We start from the raw sequence: 17,060 nt of genomic DNA, 5'->3' as shown, positions 1-17,060 counted from the left end.
ATATATATACACACACACATATATATAGTTTAATTTTATCAGAGGGTGTATGAGACAAAGAGAGAGAAAGACAGGGAAAGTGAGAAAACGTCTCCCTCAAGAATGGTGATGCCACAATCTCTTCTCTGTTTCTCCTTTCAGGAACTTGGACGCACATGTATACATACCCAGCATGTTTCTCAAGCTGCATTCAGGACTTCAATTGCCTAATTGACCATGTGAAATCCAGTCCCCTTAACTACCATGCCACAGGCTGGCCCTGTGGTTTATGTTTCAATGCTTCTCGAAGTAGGTAGATTAATGCCCTCCCACAACATGTTCACATCTTGATTTCCAGAACCTATGAATATGTTGACTTACTTGGCAAAAGGACTTTTCAGGTATGACCAAAGATCTTGAGATGGGGAAACAGTCCCGGATTGTCTTGGTGAGCCCAGCATAATCATAAGGTTCCTTATGTCTGAAAGAGGGAGACAGGACAGTGAGAGAGAAATTGGTTCTCCTGGATAGCCTTCAGAGGAAATGCATATCTACTAACACCTTGATTTTAGCTCAGCAAGACCCATTTCAGATTTCTCACTACCAGAGCTCTGAGATTAAAAAAAAAAAAGAAAAAGAAAAGAAAAGAAAATGTATTGTTGTATGCTACTAACTTTACAGAAGTTTGTTATAGCATCCATAGGAAGCAAATAAACCACATTTAGTCTACATCAATTCCCAACCCATATCCACACACAGTTTTTATTTCAATTTACCTTTAATGTTCATGTTACCCACTTAGTCCTTCACAATTGCTATTTGCCTTACACTGCATCCTTTGAATTTGATTTCATTTGTGATAAATAAATACCTTCATGTCATTCTTTGAATGACTATTTTATGTGGTATATTCTATTTGTATTTGTCTATTTGTGAAATTGTATTTATTATGCCTCAACTGAGTGATTATCTGGGTATAAAATGATCTTTTCTCATTTTCTTAGAGTGCTATGTAGACAGCGCCCTGTCCTATTGCCTTTGGGGAGACAATTAGTCATAGTTTAGCTTTTACTTTTGTTCACCTATAATGTACTTTCTTCTACCTTTTTAGTTAATTAGCTACTAATTCAACTATTTCCTTTCATAGTTAATTAGCTAATAAGGAAGCTAAATAACTATAAAATTCATTCTTTTACATAAAATATTTTTATAGGTTACTCTTTTTTTTCTTTTTCTTTTTCTTTTTGCTATAGGGCACGTGTGCTCGCCAGACAGAGAGAGAGAGAGATAGAGAGACAGAAAGCAAGAAATCACCCCCAGGGGGATGGCCACACGGGCAATCCCTTCTCCTCCATTCTCCTCTCGGGATCTTGGGCACACACGCACACGCGCCTGGCGTGAGTTTAAGCCCCTGGGTCCGGGACTTGAACCGCGGTCGACTGTGTGGGAGTCCAGCGACATAGCCATTATGCTAACTGCTGGTCCCTTTATAGGTTACTCTTGAGCCAGAATAACATACTCATTTTAAAAAGTTCTATTGAAAGTCACTGCCTCAGTCACAGTTTTGTTTTGTGTTTTGTGTTGAGATGACTTTTTTTTTTCCTGCTTCTTTCTCTAACTTTTTACACATAGTTACAGTACATATTTTCATGGAATTGCTTTAGTTCTAGTTTCCTTTTAAATTTAGTTATTGTACTAGGTTGTCAGAAAAGTCATGACACATTTTTGCATAGGAAAACAGAAAAAAAATACATCATGACTTTTCTGGCAACCCAATAACTCAGCTAGTTAGGTGAAATCTATTTTATTCCCTTTGTGGTTCTACAAGTACATTTTTTGAAAATTATAATACATAATGTGCTTTGTCTACATTAATTTGCCTTCTGAGATTATTTTCCTAATCATTCTGGCTAAAGGTGAATACATTTTACCATCTTTTCACAAAAGTATCTTTTGTTTTCATTTTTTAATTGTTTTTCTAAGTTTTGTTTTATTTATTTGTATGTTGATCTTTATTACTTTATTTCATCTTTTTACTTAGAACAGATTTGCTCTTCCTTTTCTATTTCCTGAAGGGGGATAATATGGACATTGATTTCAGATGTTTCGTCTTTTCTGTTACAGATGTTTAGTGCTATAGATTTTCAACAAATCACTGATAAGGTATGTAAAGATGCATTGTCCAAGTCTATTTATAATGTTGTAAACATATGGAATATAGTTAAAATTCTTATAATGGCCTTGGCTAATAATTTTAATATCTGTGTTAGTTCTGAGTCAGTTTCAACCAGTAAATTGTTTAAGTTCCTTTCCTTCATTTTTTCCATGGGCAAGACAGACAGCAAGAGAGAACCCACTCCCTTAACTAGGTCTGCATGCTGTAATCTACCTCTGGTCTCTGCCAGCCATACTTGACAGGCATGTGCATACCTGACATACCCTGAAAGACTTCAGGAATTAAATCTGGACTGCTCCCATGTGGGTCAGCTTCACAGTGTTACATCAGCTCTGTACCATCATCTACCCCCACACCTAACTACTTAGTTTCTCTCCTCTATGTGGTTTATTTTTTATATTTTCTTGTTATTTTTGCATGCCTGGTAATTATTTTTTGTTGTTTTATTTTTTAAAGAATTATTTTATTTTGGGACCAGCAGTTAGTGTAATGGCTTTGTCACTGGACTCCCACGTAGTCGACCGTGGTTCAAGTCCCAGACCTGGTGGCTTAAACTCACGCCAGGCACATGTGCGTGCATGCCCAAGATCCCAAGAGGAGAATGAAGGAGAAGGGATTCTTGCGTCCCCCCCTGGGGGGTGATTTCTCACTTTCTGTCTCTCTGTCTCTCTCTGTCTTTCTGGTGAGCACATGTGCCCTATAGCAAAGAAAAAACTTCTCAAAAAAAAAGAATTATTTTATTTTATTTTATATTTTTCTTTATTTTAATTTGAATAGAGAGGGATAGAATGAGAATGAAAGAGAGAGAGAGAGAAAGAGAGAGAGAAAAAAAGAAAGCTGTCAGGTCCAGGACTCAAACCACAGTCAGCCATGTGGGAGTCCAGTGCCCTTAACCATTATGCCACCTTCTAGCCCCTATTTTTATTTTGTTTTTTAATTAACTATAGGATGTATGCATTCGCTGCAGTGTGGGTGGGCAATGGGAGTGAGTGAGAGAGAAAGAGAAAGATAAAAAGTGAGAAAGCACCTCCCAGAGTGGATGGCCACACTGCAATCCGTTCTCCTTCATTCTCTTCCAGGGATTTTTTTTGGGCGCACACAATCACCTACTATGTTTTTGAAATCACTAAGTCTGAGACTCAAATAATACAGTTGGTCATTCGGGATCCAACCACCTAATCACCACTCCACCATTTTCATAATTTTTGAGTTTCATAATAATTTCATAATTATTGAATGTCAGACATTGTAAGTGCTAGCTTCTTAGCTGTGAATATTTTTGTTTTTCTACAAATAGTCTTCAGATATATTCTGGAATGTTGTTAAATTACTTGAAAACAATTTGATTTTATAGATCTTCCATTTTTTTAATTTATTTTTTAGATTTATTTATTTTATTTTGGGCAGCAGCAACATCAATGACAACCGTGATGTGGCCCACACACTACCTTGGTCCTTTCCCTGGCTGTGCAGGTCTTTATCAGGCCCATGGTGGGCATAGCCAAGTGGGTTCCCTGAGGACTGTGTGAGTCCTCCTTGCACCCCAGAAATGAGCTTGAATAAGCATCTGCAGTCATCCTGAAGTGATGCTTGAGTCTGAGATGCTGCAGCATGTTGGAAGCTGACAGCAGCATGACCACAGGGTTGGCTAAGTTTCTGACCACTGCCTGGGCAAATGGTTGCTGGGCGCCCACTCAAAGACTGCATACTCTGCACTGTAGCTGTCACTGGGGACGATGCCAGCTCCCCCAACCAGGCCAGGAGTCAGGTTGTCAATAATGTTCCCTCAGAGACTGGGCATCACTAGCACATCAGACTGGTAAGGATTCTGCACCAGTTACATAAGCAATTACCTGTGATCTTCATTTCAAACTTGATTTGGGGGTACAGTTCAGCAAGTTCCTCACAGGACTAGAAGACAACCCATCCCAAAGTTTCATCATGTTGGCCAATGAACCGCTGTGTCTTTGCTCTGCCCTTTCTTGGTGGCGTAGCCAAAAGTGAACTTTACAATCTGCTGAGACTCGGCTCTAGTGGCAATCTTCAAGCACTCGATTGTGCTCCTTGTACTCTCATGTTCCAGAGTGATGTACTCCTTTTCTATCTGCTCTAGAATGATCACCAGGTCGAGATGACTGTGCCAAGTCATGTACCCAGGAAGTGACTTCATGTGAACTACATTGGCAAACTAGTCCAACTTAAGCCTTACCACATGTTGTTGAAGGCTAATTCTCCCTTATACTCCACTGAGGAATGGATCTTCCCAATGATGGCAACCTTATTTTCCTTCCTAAAACTCAGCACCCATGCCAGCTTCTCCTCCGATGCCATATTCTGCACCTCACTCAAGTGGCACTCCTGGAACTCCACCACGACAGCAGCAACCTGAACACCTCCTGGATGGTGTGTATCAGTTCAGGCCCCGTGCTATCTCTGGGCAGCAAGGCTAATAGAAAGGCACCTTCCCCCTTATATCCTTGGTCTAGCTGTGTGGTACCATGCACTGAGGCCAAAGTACCCAGTACTCTTCATGAACCAAGATTTGGGGCAGAGACCTGTACCCAGATCAGCCAGTGGACTCCACCCAGTGTCATCATGTTCTCTGCAGGAAGGCACAGAAAGTGACAGGTTTTGGAGCTGAGATTTATAGAATTCCACAGTCTTCATCAGAGAGTCAACTGGTGGGGAGAATTCTGATGAGAAGAACACAGGAGTAGATGTATCACAGTGTGTAAGAAATAGGAAGATGAGTCCAGACCCATCTGTCCCATCAAACAAGACTGAAAGTAAAGGGAAGGAAGGCCTCCTATTGGTGGAGAAGATAATTGATTATGACAACTAGTCAACAAGAGCAGAGGACTGCAGTTTGAAACTGAGGAACCACGAGAGCAACTCTCTCCTGAACCAAGATGTATACAGAAAGCTGAGATTTCACTATAGAGGAACTGAACACTATAATTTACACCAATGATTATGTCCTTGAAATAGATGGTCTTCTTCTGAATCTCAGGGAAATGTTCTCAAAGCTGCTTCAGTTTCATCTTCAGCTCTTCAACCTCTTTCATCAGCCCTTGAATCTGGACTCCAAAGTTGACCTGAGTCTTCCTGTGGCTTTCAGTGTCCTCGGTGTTGTCTGTGAAGGAAAATATCAGGGTATTAGTATCACGGGGTCAAGCCCAGTAGAAAAATGAATATAGGCACATTTGTCCTGATAGGTACTACTGTGGCAAAGAAAGGAATGTCATGCCATGCTGGAGAGAAGTGAGTGTGGGCACGCTGTGCTCCAAAATCTGGAGAATGGTATACCTCTCTCTGTTTGTAGTAGCCTGTATTTCACTGATTTCAAGAGACCTGTCCTATTCTCACAGAGACCACTCTGGTTCTCAAGCTCACCAAGTCCCACATACTTACCCAACATTTGTTCAATCATACCATCTCAAATTCTGACTAAAGTAAACCCAGTTTGTCTTTGGTGCCTCATTGAACAAAAGATTTTTGGTCATTTATAAATATTGGGATAGGAAGGGCCAGGTCATCTCATCAGAGGAAGTCTCAACACAAGCAAGACAGTGGTTTTATGTTCTCACCCTTAGGCGGGAGGAGAGGTACTGGAGTTCGGAGTGAAGGAACTTCAGTAATAAGACTCCCAAAACAGGTCTAGCTGATGACCCAGCCTGAAACCTGAGAAACTGAGTGTTTAGTTTGAATCCAAGACTCTGAGGCTTCAGTATGACAATTCACACTCATGGGGTCCTGCCCAAAGGCCCAATAGGAGAAACAGAAGAGAAACAATGAATGTAGTGAGAGGGTGAGTTGTCACCATCCCCTCTCTCTCTCTCTCTCTATCACTTTCTCTGTCTTTGGAGACAGAAGTTTCCCTAGAAAAAAATTTAAAAGCCATGATCTTCAAATAATATTTTTTTGTGTGTAAAGATTAGCAAGACCTTGAAAGGTAAGATGACGTGGTGCAACAGAAGAAGGTGTGTCAGATACTGTCCATATGATAAGGTGTGGCAGAGCTTGTGAAAATACCCCTGGTTTGTTGACACTGGCCTGGATCGATTCTAACAGCATACATTGGCCAGGTTTGTAGGGGCTATGGCCAGACATTGGAAGCAGCGTGAAGTCACCTCTCATGATTATTATCTGTGCTTACAACTCATAGGTTAGGATTCCAGCTGAGGTGGCTAAACAGCGCCTACCTAGGTAGAGAGAGCTCTCTTCACAGACAGAGGGCTACGCTCAAACAATATGGATGCTCCCTGCAGGAGCAATGAGAGTTTTGTTCTTCTTCTTATGAAAATACTTGCCACTTCCACAGTAGAGTTTGCCTGACTCACATCAGAGAGGCAAACCTGTGTGTACAGAAGCAGGTCAGAGTCAGAAAATTCAGCATTATAAGAAACAGTACAATTCCCATTGTCAGGTATGTTCGCTATGAGGGGATTCCATTTCTCCTTTTCAGGTGGCAGCTCAGTCCTGAACATAGAATCATGAGGAGAACCAAACAGTAAACATGGCAGAGGGTGAGAAATATGGGTTTTATATGTAAAAAAAAAAAAAGAAAGAAAGAATAAAAAATAAAAGAAATGGAAAATTAATGATGCTAACATGTCTGATTAAGCCATTATGCAGTATACTTTGGATAGGAAATCTCATTTTGTATGCTGTGACTATGCTTAGGGAATAAATGTAAATTAATTAATTAATTTTAAATGTTTCAGAAGAAAATTACAGTGCACTTGTAACTAGATTCTAGCTTTGTCCATAGTTTTAATTTAAGCTGTGAAAGTGAGAACTCAAACCACCAGGTCTGAAACTCAAACTGCAGTCACTGGTTTGAAGGTGTCAGCACCTGAACCATCGCATTACCTCCTGGCCCTGAGATCTCACTTTTTTTTTTTTTTTTTTTTAAGACAGGTTTTTGCTACAGGGCGCATGTGCACGCCTTTAAGCTTCCTTAGATAAAACTGAAAGAGTATTCTGTCTAGAATTTATTATTCTACAAGATGGAATTAAAACACGTCTATGTATTCTTCATAATGCTTCATTTTTAGTCTCTTTGTCTATTTCTCTCTGTGTCTCTCTCACTCACGGAATGAATGAATGAACTTTAAAAAAATGTTATCTGACAAAGACATACAATCAGTACTTCCAGTGGGGGTTACATGCTTAATATTTATTATTGAAAGATAAAATCTCTTTATAGTCCAAAGAATCGATCACACTAGAATTCAGACCCTATGAAAAGGAGAAGGATAAAGTCCTATAGGTCTCTGACTCTGCATTTGTACATTTTTTACAAAAGATAATTTTTATTTCTGCCCATAATAATTTTATTTAATCATCAGAGTGCCAGGTTAATAGAGTCTTGTGAATTAATGTTATTACATAGAATAAATTTTTGTTGATTTTTTTTTCTTCTCTCTTGCTATTAAGTTTGTACTTTTGTCTGAAAATTACAGTGGTAACTATTTTTACAGAAGAGTTCACACATAAAGTATAATTGCAATTATTAAATAATGGATTTTCCTTGTATATTTTTCCTAGTCACTTTAAATGGGAAAGGATTTGCTTAGGACTTTAAAATATCAAGGAAATAATTAAAATACAAGAAAGAAAGCAATAAAAGAATGGCATGGTATTTGTTGGGCCAACAGGTGGTGTGGTGGTTAAAGTGATGGACTCCCACATGGCTGATCATGGTTCTAGTCCTGCACCTAGTGACTTGCTCTCAAATTTTTCTTCTCTCTCTCTGTCTCTCTCTGGTCAAATTAACATAATAATAATAATAACAATAATAATAAACATAAACTAATTCTCTATTTTGGAGAGATTTTTGCTATAGGGTGTGTGTACTCGCTGGATAGACAGAAAGAAACAGACAGAAAGTGAGAAATAACTCCTTGGGGGATGGCCATGCACAATCCCTTCTCCTCCATTCCCATTTTTTATTGGCAGAAATAAAAATTATCTTTTGTAAAAAATGTACAAATGCAGAATCAGAGATCTATAGGACTTTACCCTTCTCCCTTTCATAGGATCTGAATTCTAGTGTGATCGATTCTTCAGACTATAAAGAGATTTTTATCTTTCAATAATAAATATTAAGCATGTATCCCCCACTGGAATACTGATTGCATGTCTTTGTCAGCTTCCATTTTTTTAAAGTTCATTCACTCATTCCGTGAGAGAGACACAGAGAGAAATAGACAAAAACAGACATATAATACCTCCAACAGGTTCTTGATGCCATGATCTATCTACAGCTTTGGCCAGCCCAGATCATGAGCACATGCATGCCTCTGGACACAAATTAGTAGCTTTCCCATAAGAATTAACCTGACAATGTGTCCCATTTTGCCACTGCATCATAGTCCAGCCCTATGGGTTAACATTTAGCTATGAGTATAAGGCCTCACAGAATGTGAATTCCAGTTATTACAAGGTCAAGGAGTCCATTGTAAATAAATGTCACAAGAGAGTGTGAAGCAGTAGTACATTTCATTCCTTCCATAGAAATTTATAAAATCAGGCTAGTCTATCTTTTAACTAACTGTTGTACTATAGAATGAGTTTATTTCTTGCCTTACAAACATTACTCACTTTGATACTCTAAGGTTCAGGGCTATTTTAGCCTCTGTATCTGCTAGACAAAGGGTATTCGTCATCAAATTTTACTATGAGAAGAAAATTCTCTGCTAATTTTCAGTCACCTTTCACTAATAAGGTTCAGATATCTGAGAGATGTTGTTTTGGATAGTTTCTACCATACAATATTTTATTCACTGTGATAAACATCTCTTTAGTAAAATCCTTGCCTTAACCCAATATTTGGTGTCCTTCTAGCATAGCCAGTAATTAAAGTCAACTTAAATAAAATGAAAAATAAAATTATAGTTGGGAATACAATGTCATTTGAAGCATGAATTTAGGGCAGAAATACTGACTAGGTTACATTTCCAATTCTCTAGTAGTGCACATAAGTGTGGACATATCTTACCAGCTCACACAAATGATATGAGTTCTACCCTTACTTGCACTGTCTAGTCAAGTGAGATTCTTACAAAATAAGATTTCCATAACATCAAATCAAAACAAATTTTCTTTCATTTTAGATTCAGGTAGTGTTTACTTCCTCTGCTTTGTGTTTTGTACTGCTAAAAATATCACACATTTTATCAACAAAGAAAAATTATTAAAGGCCTTAAAATGTGCTTTCTGCTTTTTTTCTTTTTTTTAATTCCCTAAATTTTTGCTATAGGGTACATGCACTCACCAAAGAGAGAAAGAGCAAGACAAAGAAAGAGAGAAAGTGAGAAATTACCCCCCCCCCCAAGTAGGGATGCCAAGCCACTATTCCTACTCCTCTATTCTTCTCTTGGGAGTTGGGGCATGCATACATGTGCCTGGTATGTTTTTCAAGCTGCCAGATCTAGTACTTGAACCATGGAGTCAGTCATATGGGTTCTGGCACCTCATTCACCATGCCAGCTGGTGGTATTTTTTGAAGTTTATTTATTTCTTCCATGAGCAAGAGAGACAAAGGGATAGAGAAACATGGCACCCTCAATAGTCTTCATACTGCAGTCCAGCGTCAGCCAGCACAGTGATGGGCATGTGCAGGCCTGGCATACTCAGGGAGGGTGCCAGATATCAACCAGGGCCTTTCCCCTATGGGTCAGCCTTGCAGAGCATCACATTTTACTGCTGAATCAGAATCTGGTCCCCTCTTTTACTTTTTTTTTAATTAACATTTCTATTTTATTTTCTGCATGATCTATTCTGCCTACTCTGAAACTCTGAAAAAAATAATCTCAATCTTAGGAATAAAATTGAAAACTCGTCAGTGCATACCAAATATTATAGTCATCATTTGAAAATTCCAAAAAAGCCTCAATTTTTCTTTTAATTCAAGGAGTGAGTGAATTGGTATCATAACACCTTAAAGTTGAACTCTAATTCATGTTCACTGAAATAAAAAAGCCATGGAGGGTAGATTTATAAATAGAGTTCTATAAAGGAAGGAAAAGTAAAGCTTGTGACAGCCGCTCTCTTCATCCTGTTCCTCAACCCCAAGCATTTCCATCAGTACAGTCGTAACTTTCTAGGCACAGGTGTCAAAGGGCAACCAGTAGCCTAGCAACCAGTGTGATATTTTTGCTCCTTTTCAGTGATCTATACTTAACTCCACACTCACTAGAAATAAACATAATATCAAATGTTTTTCACTGAATATTAATAAAAACAAACTTGAATGTGATCTTCTAAATTATAGATTATAAGCAATAATGAAAGAATTTGTGATAAAAAGTAGATACATAGGAACACACAGAGAAAAATATACATGCAGACATATCCATTTGTCATTCTTAGGTAGCAGATAGCTTTTATTTTATAAGCTATCATGACAGAAATCCTAGTGGAGACTGACAGAAATACAAGTAGGATCTTGTTTTTATACAAAATCTAAGTACTTCTTTCTCAACTTTTTGAAGAAGTTCTCAATAGCAAGGTTCTAAATTATTCATTTCATAAGAAAATCTTTCTCTAAATATTACTTACCTACTCCTCTCTAAAAATAAAAATGTTATAAAGAAGAAAAATTCAAACAGCAATCTAAACATTTCCTCCTTAATTAAGGGGGTTTAAAAATTAATAGAAGAGATTTGCATTATTTCAATTCTATACCCACTCTATATAAATAATGCTGTGGACTAAATATTGTTTTCTATTGCCATAATTATAAACATGATATCTATACTAATATTAAGTCATGCGATGAACTCTGAGATATCTAATGAGTCCTAACACACATCTGATTCCTATATCTCTCAGGATATTGATTTGATTTGAAATTACTTAGTAATTTTCAAATTTTCAAATTAGAATCTGTTGAATTACAGGCTCTGCAGTCCAGTTCCCTAAGTTCAGTCTAACAACTTTATCATTATCTCTTGTGAAGATTAATAGCGATGATATTCATAAAGTTCTTTCAATTCATAGAATTATGCCTGCTTAAGTGTTAACTATTAATCTTATTTACTGATAACATATTCCAATGATAAATATAGTAGTCATCTCTCTCTTACACAATCAGCCACCAATGTTTATCAGTTCTGTCTGCAAAACCTCTCACGATATACTGTTCCTTTTTTCATTCCAGAGAACACCTGAGTTCAGGCTCTTACAACCTCTTCTCTGGAAATTTACAGTAACTTGCTGATATCCCAGTTTTCTAAAAGTTAAACTCCCAAATAGATAATTAAACTTCCATCAGATATATCTCTAAAAATCATGAATAATAGCATATCACTCCACTTCAGTGGCTCTTATGTGATTCCTCATGGCTTGCAAAAAAACAGCAGTCAGTGCCTCCAGAATTTGACTCTAAATTCTTTCATACAATTTACTCTTTTGAATATTTAGAATTATAGTGCTTTCCCTAAGGGTCCCAAAACTTTCCACACATGGTCCTTCTAGATTCTTTGTCACAACAACTTTTTTCTTTTGAGAAGTTTTTGCTATAGGGCTTGTGTGCTCACCAGGAAGAGAGAGACAGAGAGACAGAAAGTGAGAAATCATCCCCCAGGGGAGATGGCCACAGTGCAATTCCTTCTCCTCCATTCTCTCAGGATCTTGGGCACACATGCACACGCGCCCAGCATGACTTAAAGCTACCAGGTCCGGGACTCAAATAGTGATCGACTACGCGGGAGTCCAGCGACATAGCCATTATGCCAATTGCTGATCCCTCACAATAATTCTTTAACTTTTTAAACTTGCAAATGTTTCTTTGAAGTCCAGCATAAATGCCTCTCATTCAGGAGAGAAGTCCCTACTCCCCAGGGGACCTTAAGCATTGCCTCATTCTAAGTCACACAACCATGTTAACCTGTATGTCTACTATGGTACTATTTTTATCCTTCATGGATTACATATAGCTTGCTTCTGGCAGAGTATGACATTCCTCTAAAGCAATTTCTTCTTTTTTGTCTTTGTTTCTGCTACAGTGTTTAACATATAATGGACATAGAAATACTCCCTCATTAGTTGTTTTATAAAATGAATAAAAAGAGGCCATATATTCAGGTAACAGTAAAAGAATCATACAGAAATAACTTTAAATAATAAAGTATGTTTTCATTAATAGGTAGGTAGAGTTTTCCCTTTTCAAATTCATTCTTCATTTGATTCCATTTTATCTGTTTGTCAGTGTTACTGAGGAGGTATAGAACAGCTTAATACTTTTGCTTCCCAGGTAAATTAGTTTTTCTTTTATTTTTAATTTGTTTTGTTTTAAAATTTCATAGAAAAAAATATGATACTCTTTTCTATCCATTTAATAACCAGATAAGGAAATGATTCAAATGGCTGTGAACATCACGTCTTTCAACGTCTTTCATTTTCCTTGCACTCACAGAAGGCTTTTTACTTTTTGTACACAGGTCTATTTCTTTGCTGCAGAAAGTTCCTTTAAGTACTTTGGATTAATGTTTTTATCCAAATCATTCCTGTTTCTTTCTCATGAATGCTTGTAATTCTAAGGTTTAATCATCATTATCATTTCTTCACATTCCTCAGAAAGCATACAATCACGTTCTTGCTTTCTCTCTTTGGATTGCATTCGGTTTTATCAATGTCACATTTGCTTTTAACCTCTTCTGCAGAGATTTCAGTTCTACAGTTTACACTAAATATTTTTTGTATTTATCTTTGTCTATTCCTTTCAAAAAACTTAAGCTTCTTGTCCTTGATACTTGTTTTTTCTTTTTATTATTTTGTCATATTTTCTGAATATGTCACATACATACAAGCTTTCTTCTGTTCTATTGCTAAACGACATCTTGATTTACTCTGATAGTCCTGGTTTCCAGCTATCGTCACAGTACATTTATTAATAGTTGTATTTATTCATTTCTTTCTCAAGAGTGTCCCACTTAATCTAAAGTTTCCATTTGAAAAATGCCAAACATGTCTTTTACACGTTTATTTTCATCTTTTGATGAGCCAGTGTCAAGAACTTTTTGTTTTTCTGCAGATTAATGTGTATGTCCAGATTTTCTAATGATTCAGGTATTTGTGGTGTTTTCTTTCTTGCCGTTTTTTTCTGTCTCCTTCAGTATTGCTTGAAATATCTGTCTTAATGTGTACTCATTTATAAATAATAAGATGTATAGAGAATATTCAAATAATTGCATTTGACATTAGCTCTGTACACATGATTCATCACATCTCTGTTTATTTTAACTATTTCTGTATCTATTGGCTACACTCACATTGTTAAAAGGATTTTCCTAAATTCTAATAATTCAAGTGTATTTTCTAAATTATATTTTGTAAAACTATGCTCCGGGAACCAGCAGTTAGCGTAATGGCTATGTCGCTGGACTCCCACATAGTCGACCGCGGTTCGTGTCCCAGACCCGGTGGCTTAAAACTCACGCCGGGCGCGTGTGCGTGCGTGCCCAAGATCCCGAGAGGAGAATGGAGGAGAAGGGATTGCGGCGTGACCATCCCCCCTGGGGGGTGATTTCTCGCTTTCTGTCTCTATGTCTCTCTCTGTCTGTCTGGCGAGCGCACGCGCCCTACAGTGAAAATCTCTCAAAAAAAAAAAACTATATATATATGCTCCTACTGTTGTACAGCTGTGAATATAAATTTTTCTGGAAAATATCAAGAATAAATTCATATCTTCTCTACTGGGTTTTAAGGTAGTAGACATATTTCATGGTGAAATATATATTATACACATGCACACTCCCATATTTAGAATTATATTTTCTTTTTTGCTGGCCATTCTTGGGCATTCTAATGTGATTTCTTCTCAGTCATGTCTCAAGGTCAATTTTAAATTTTAAGAAATTAGCAAAACCATGAAAAAGTTGAGAACAGGTACCTCATAATATTCTCATGCCTACTAACCTCAAAGATTATTATTTCTGGTTGTATTGTCATAAAATACTCAGTGACAAAATGTCTCTTGGGCTTTTCCTTCTTAATAAGAAGGAAGGTGCAAAAATGACAAAGAAGATGAGCAAAATAATATGGATGTAAAATAGACATATGGGTCCAGAATCTTACCTATAAAAAGGAAATTTTCTTCTTTGCTATTATAATCTTTAGGTCTTTTCTTCTCAATTATTTTTTTCTGGTATCTATAGTAGCTCATAGGTATTCAATAGTTCTAAGTTGATTGCTTACATCTATCAAAGGGCCCTAACTCATTATTCTTGCTCTTTTCTCAGAAAACAGAATAACAAAGAGACCAAGAAAACACTGAAAAATCCTTAGAAATTTGTTTTTCTCAATGTACTCAACTATATTTTATATTGATTGAATAAGTTACTTCCCATTGTATGCCCTGATCACCATTTTGAGGAAAAGGGAGGAAAAATGTTTTATTTTTGTTTTAATTCCGAAAAACCAAAAGTCCTGTTTAAAAAATAATAATGGAAATGTTGGAATCTCTGAGAAGACCCTCCTCCATCCAATAAACAGGAAAGTTATTTTCCACCTAAATTCACAACAAGTTGAGGAAAAGTAGTGAAAATGGAGACAAAAAATACTACCTTTAATACTATGGAGTATAGATTAACAGAACATGACCATGTGTATTGGCTAAGAAGACCTGATAATACTTTCGGAGAAGAGAAATTGGTACCTCCAAAATGCCCTTACCTTAATGTCCATAACCTGTGAAGATATTGCATTACACGGTAAAAGAAACTTTACAGGTGACAATCAGTTACATATATTAAAATATGTATACATTATCCTGAATCATCCATATGAAGCTAGACTAATCACATGAGCTTATGGAAGCAGAGAAATTTCTCTAAGTGGAGAATAAGACATGAGGGAGCAGAAATAATTGGATAGATTTGAACTGACTCACTAACAGGGCAGCCACATACAACACATAGAGGGGATATGGGCAAGACCTAGGAACAAAGAAGTAAAGATTGAATCTATCTTCTGTTGATGTGAAATCACATTTTGTATGCTGTGATGATGCTCAGTGAATGAATGTAAAACAAATTAAAAAAAAGAAGAAGAAGTAAAGATTGTCCTTGAACAATAGTCAACAAGAAAAAAAGGAATCTTGAGCCTACAACTACAAGGACTTGGATTCTGCAAAGTCTTTAATAAGTTTAGAAGTGGATTCTTCCTAGGTAAGAGTCCAACACTGATTTTAACCCTGAGAAATTTGAGGCAGAGAAAGCAGTCAAGCCAACCCAGTCTTTTGAAAGTGAAAAACTATCTTTGTTTGCCTCCACGACATGTGAACAAGGACAAGATCCTAAATAATGATCCAGTGCACAAGGAAAGATCACCCTAAGCTGGGCAACTGCAGAGGAACAGGAGAAGAGGTAAAGGAGAGTATATGCCCTCGTTTTCTACCCAGTTTACCTATAGAAAACAAAAAAATTTTCAGGTGAAGAATTAATTCCAGAAGACTGGATGAACTGAGTTCTCTTCCTAGGAAGGAAACACCAGAGGGTAACAAGCTTATTGTTTATAGAGATATAATTTAATTTATACTCAAAATTTCTAATAACTGAAAAATTTTACTACTGAACACTGATTTGTCTATCTGAAAATGACATTATTATTCATTATAAGTTGAAAAATTACTTCACCGTCAAGCTTGGATTTCATATTATCACTTAGAGTGTATATTTTAAAAAAGTATAATATTAAGAAAAAACAAGGAAATTAAAATCTAAGATATGTAACTATATCACTACATATGTAACAAGAATATCATTTTCCTCAGAGAATGTCAAATTAAATTTTCAAAATTTCATATTTCTGCAATATTACCAAAAGAAGTTTTATTAAATGTTAACTATAACTTCTAACATTCGAAATTTCAAAACTTATGTAAACACTCAGTGAGTATATATTATTCATATAAGGTTACAAATGGGTCTAATTAATTTTACAATTAATCTTAATAACATGAAGAATATTTTGTGACCTTCATTAAATATGTCCCTTGTTAAGTTTCAGTTTATAAGAGAATTCCTTTCAGCTAACAATACCTCTGGGCTCAAATGTTGATATAAAATAGTAATTAATTAGCACATGCAAATGAAATACGTTGACATAAGATAATACTGTAACTCATAACTTGCTTACTCTACGAAGTTCTATCTTATTTGCAACATGTGGACCAGTCTTCACTATTATTATCGAAAAGACATAATCAATACTATCATTAAATGTTTAAAATTTTTCTAATCATATATTTTTCAGGAAAAAATATTTTTAATGAATTATTATTAATATGTTTCTTGTTTGTTTTATTCTTTTATTAGTGAGGGGTGTGGCGTGGGAAACCTGGACATATGATTATTAGTAAAATTTGTAAGTGTACAAATTTAAATGAAATGGCGATAGGCTATTTTTGAATGGATACCATGTGCCATATAAGAATATGACAGAATAATGTCTTCAACTATAAATAGAGGAGTGAATCTCTATCACCGTTGCCGATTGTTTATTAAATGAGTATTACATAAAAGAATTAGTCTAGATTTGCACTCTTTAGTATAGAAACTACTAGCCCATGTGACTATTTAAATTAATATTTGTAAAAATTAAATAAGATTTGTAAAAGTTATTAACATCAGCCACAACTTTAAATGCTCATCGTAGGTATATGTAGTTAGTAGCTAGCCTATTGGAGAGCACAGGCACTGCCGATTTCCATCACTGCAGAAAATTCTGCTAACAGTGTTGGTCTAGATGTGGAATATTCAAAACACTTAGAGACAGCGCTTGTACTAAGGGATCTTGAAATAAAATGGCAAATAAATATTGTGCTTAATAAATGCTAACCTGAGATGTCATTATGAGCTGAAAAAACAGAGTGGAACCATGGATAATGTGGAATTCG

At 36.4% G+C, this 17,060-nt stretch overlaps 1 pseudogene; it reads right to left on the bottom strand.

The window, feature by feature from the left end:
* Positions 1–3,570: 3,570 nt before the first annotated feature.
* LOC102471259 (isocitrate dehydrogenase [NAD] subunit beta, mitochondrial-like) overlaps positions 3,571–17,060 on the bottom strand; it is a 38,755-nt pseudogene continuing 25,265 nt past the window's right edge.

This window comes from Tupaia chinensis, unplaced genomic scaffold, assembly GCF_000334495.1.
Source record: "Tupaia chinensis unplaced genomic scaffold, TupChi_1.0 Scaffold000282_1, whole genome shotgun sequence".
In the NCBI taxonomy this organism is placed as follows: Eukaryota; Metazoa; Chordata; class Mammalia; order Scandentia; family Tupaiidae; genus Tupaia; species Tupaia belangeri.
This window is presented reverse-complemented; position numbering and strand designations above follow the sequence as displayed.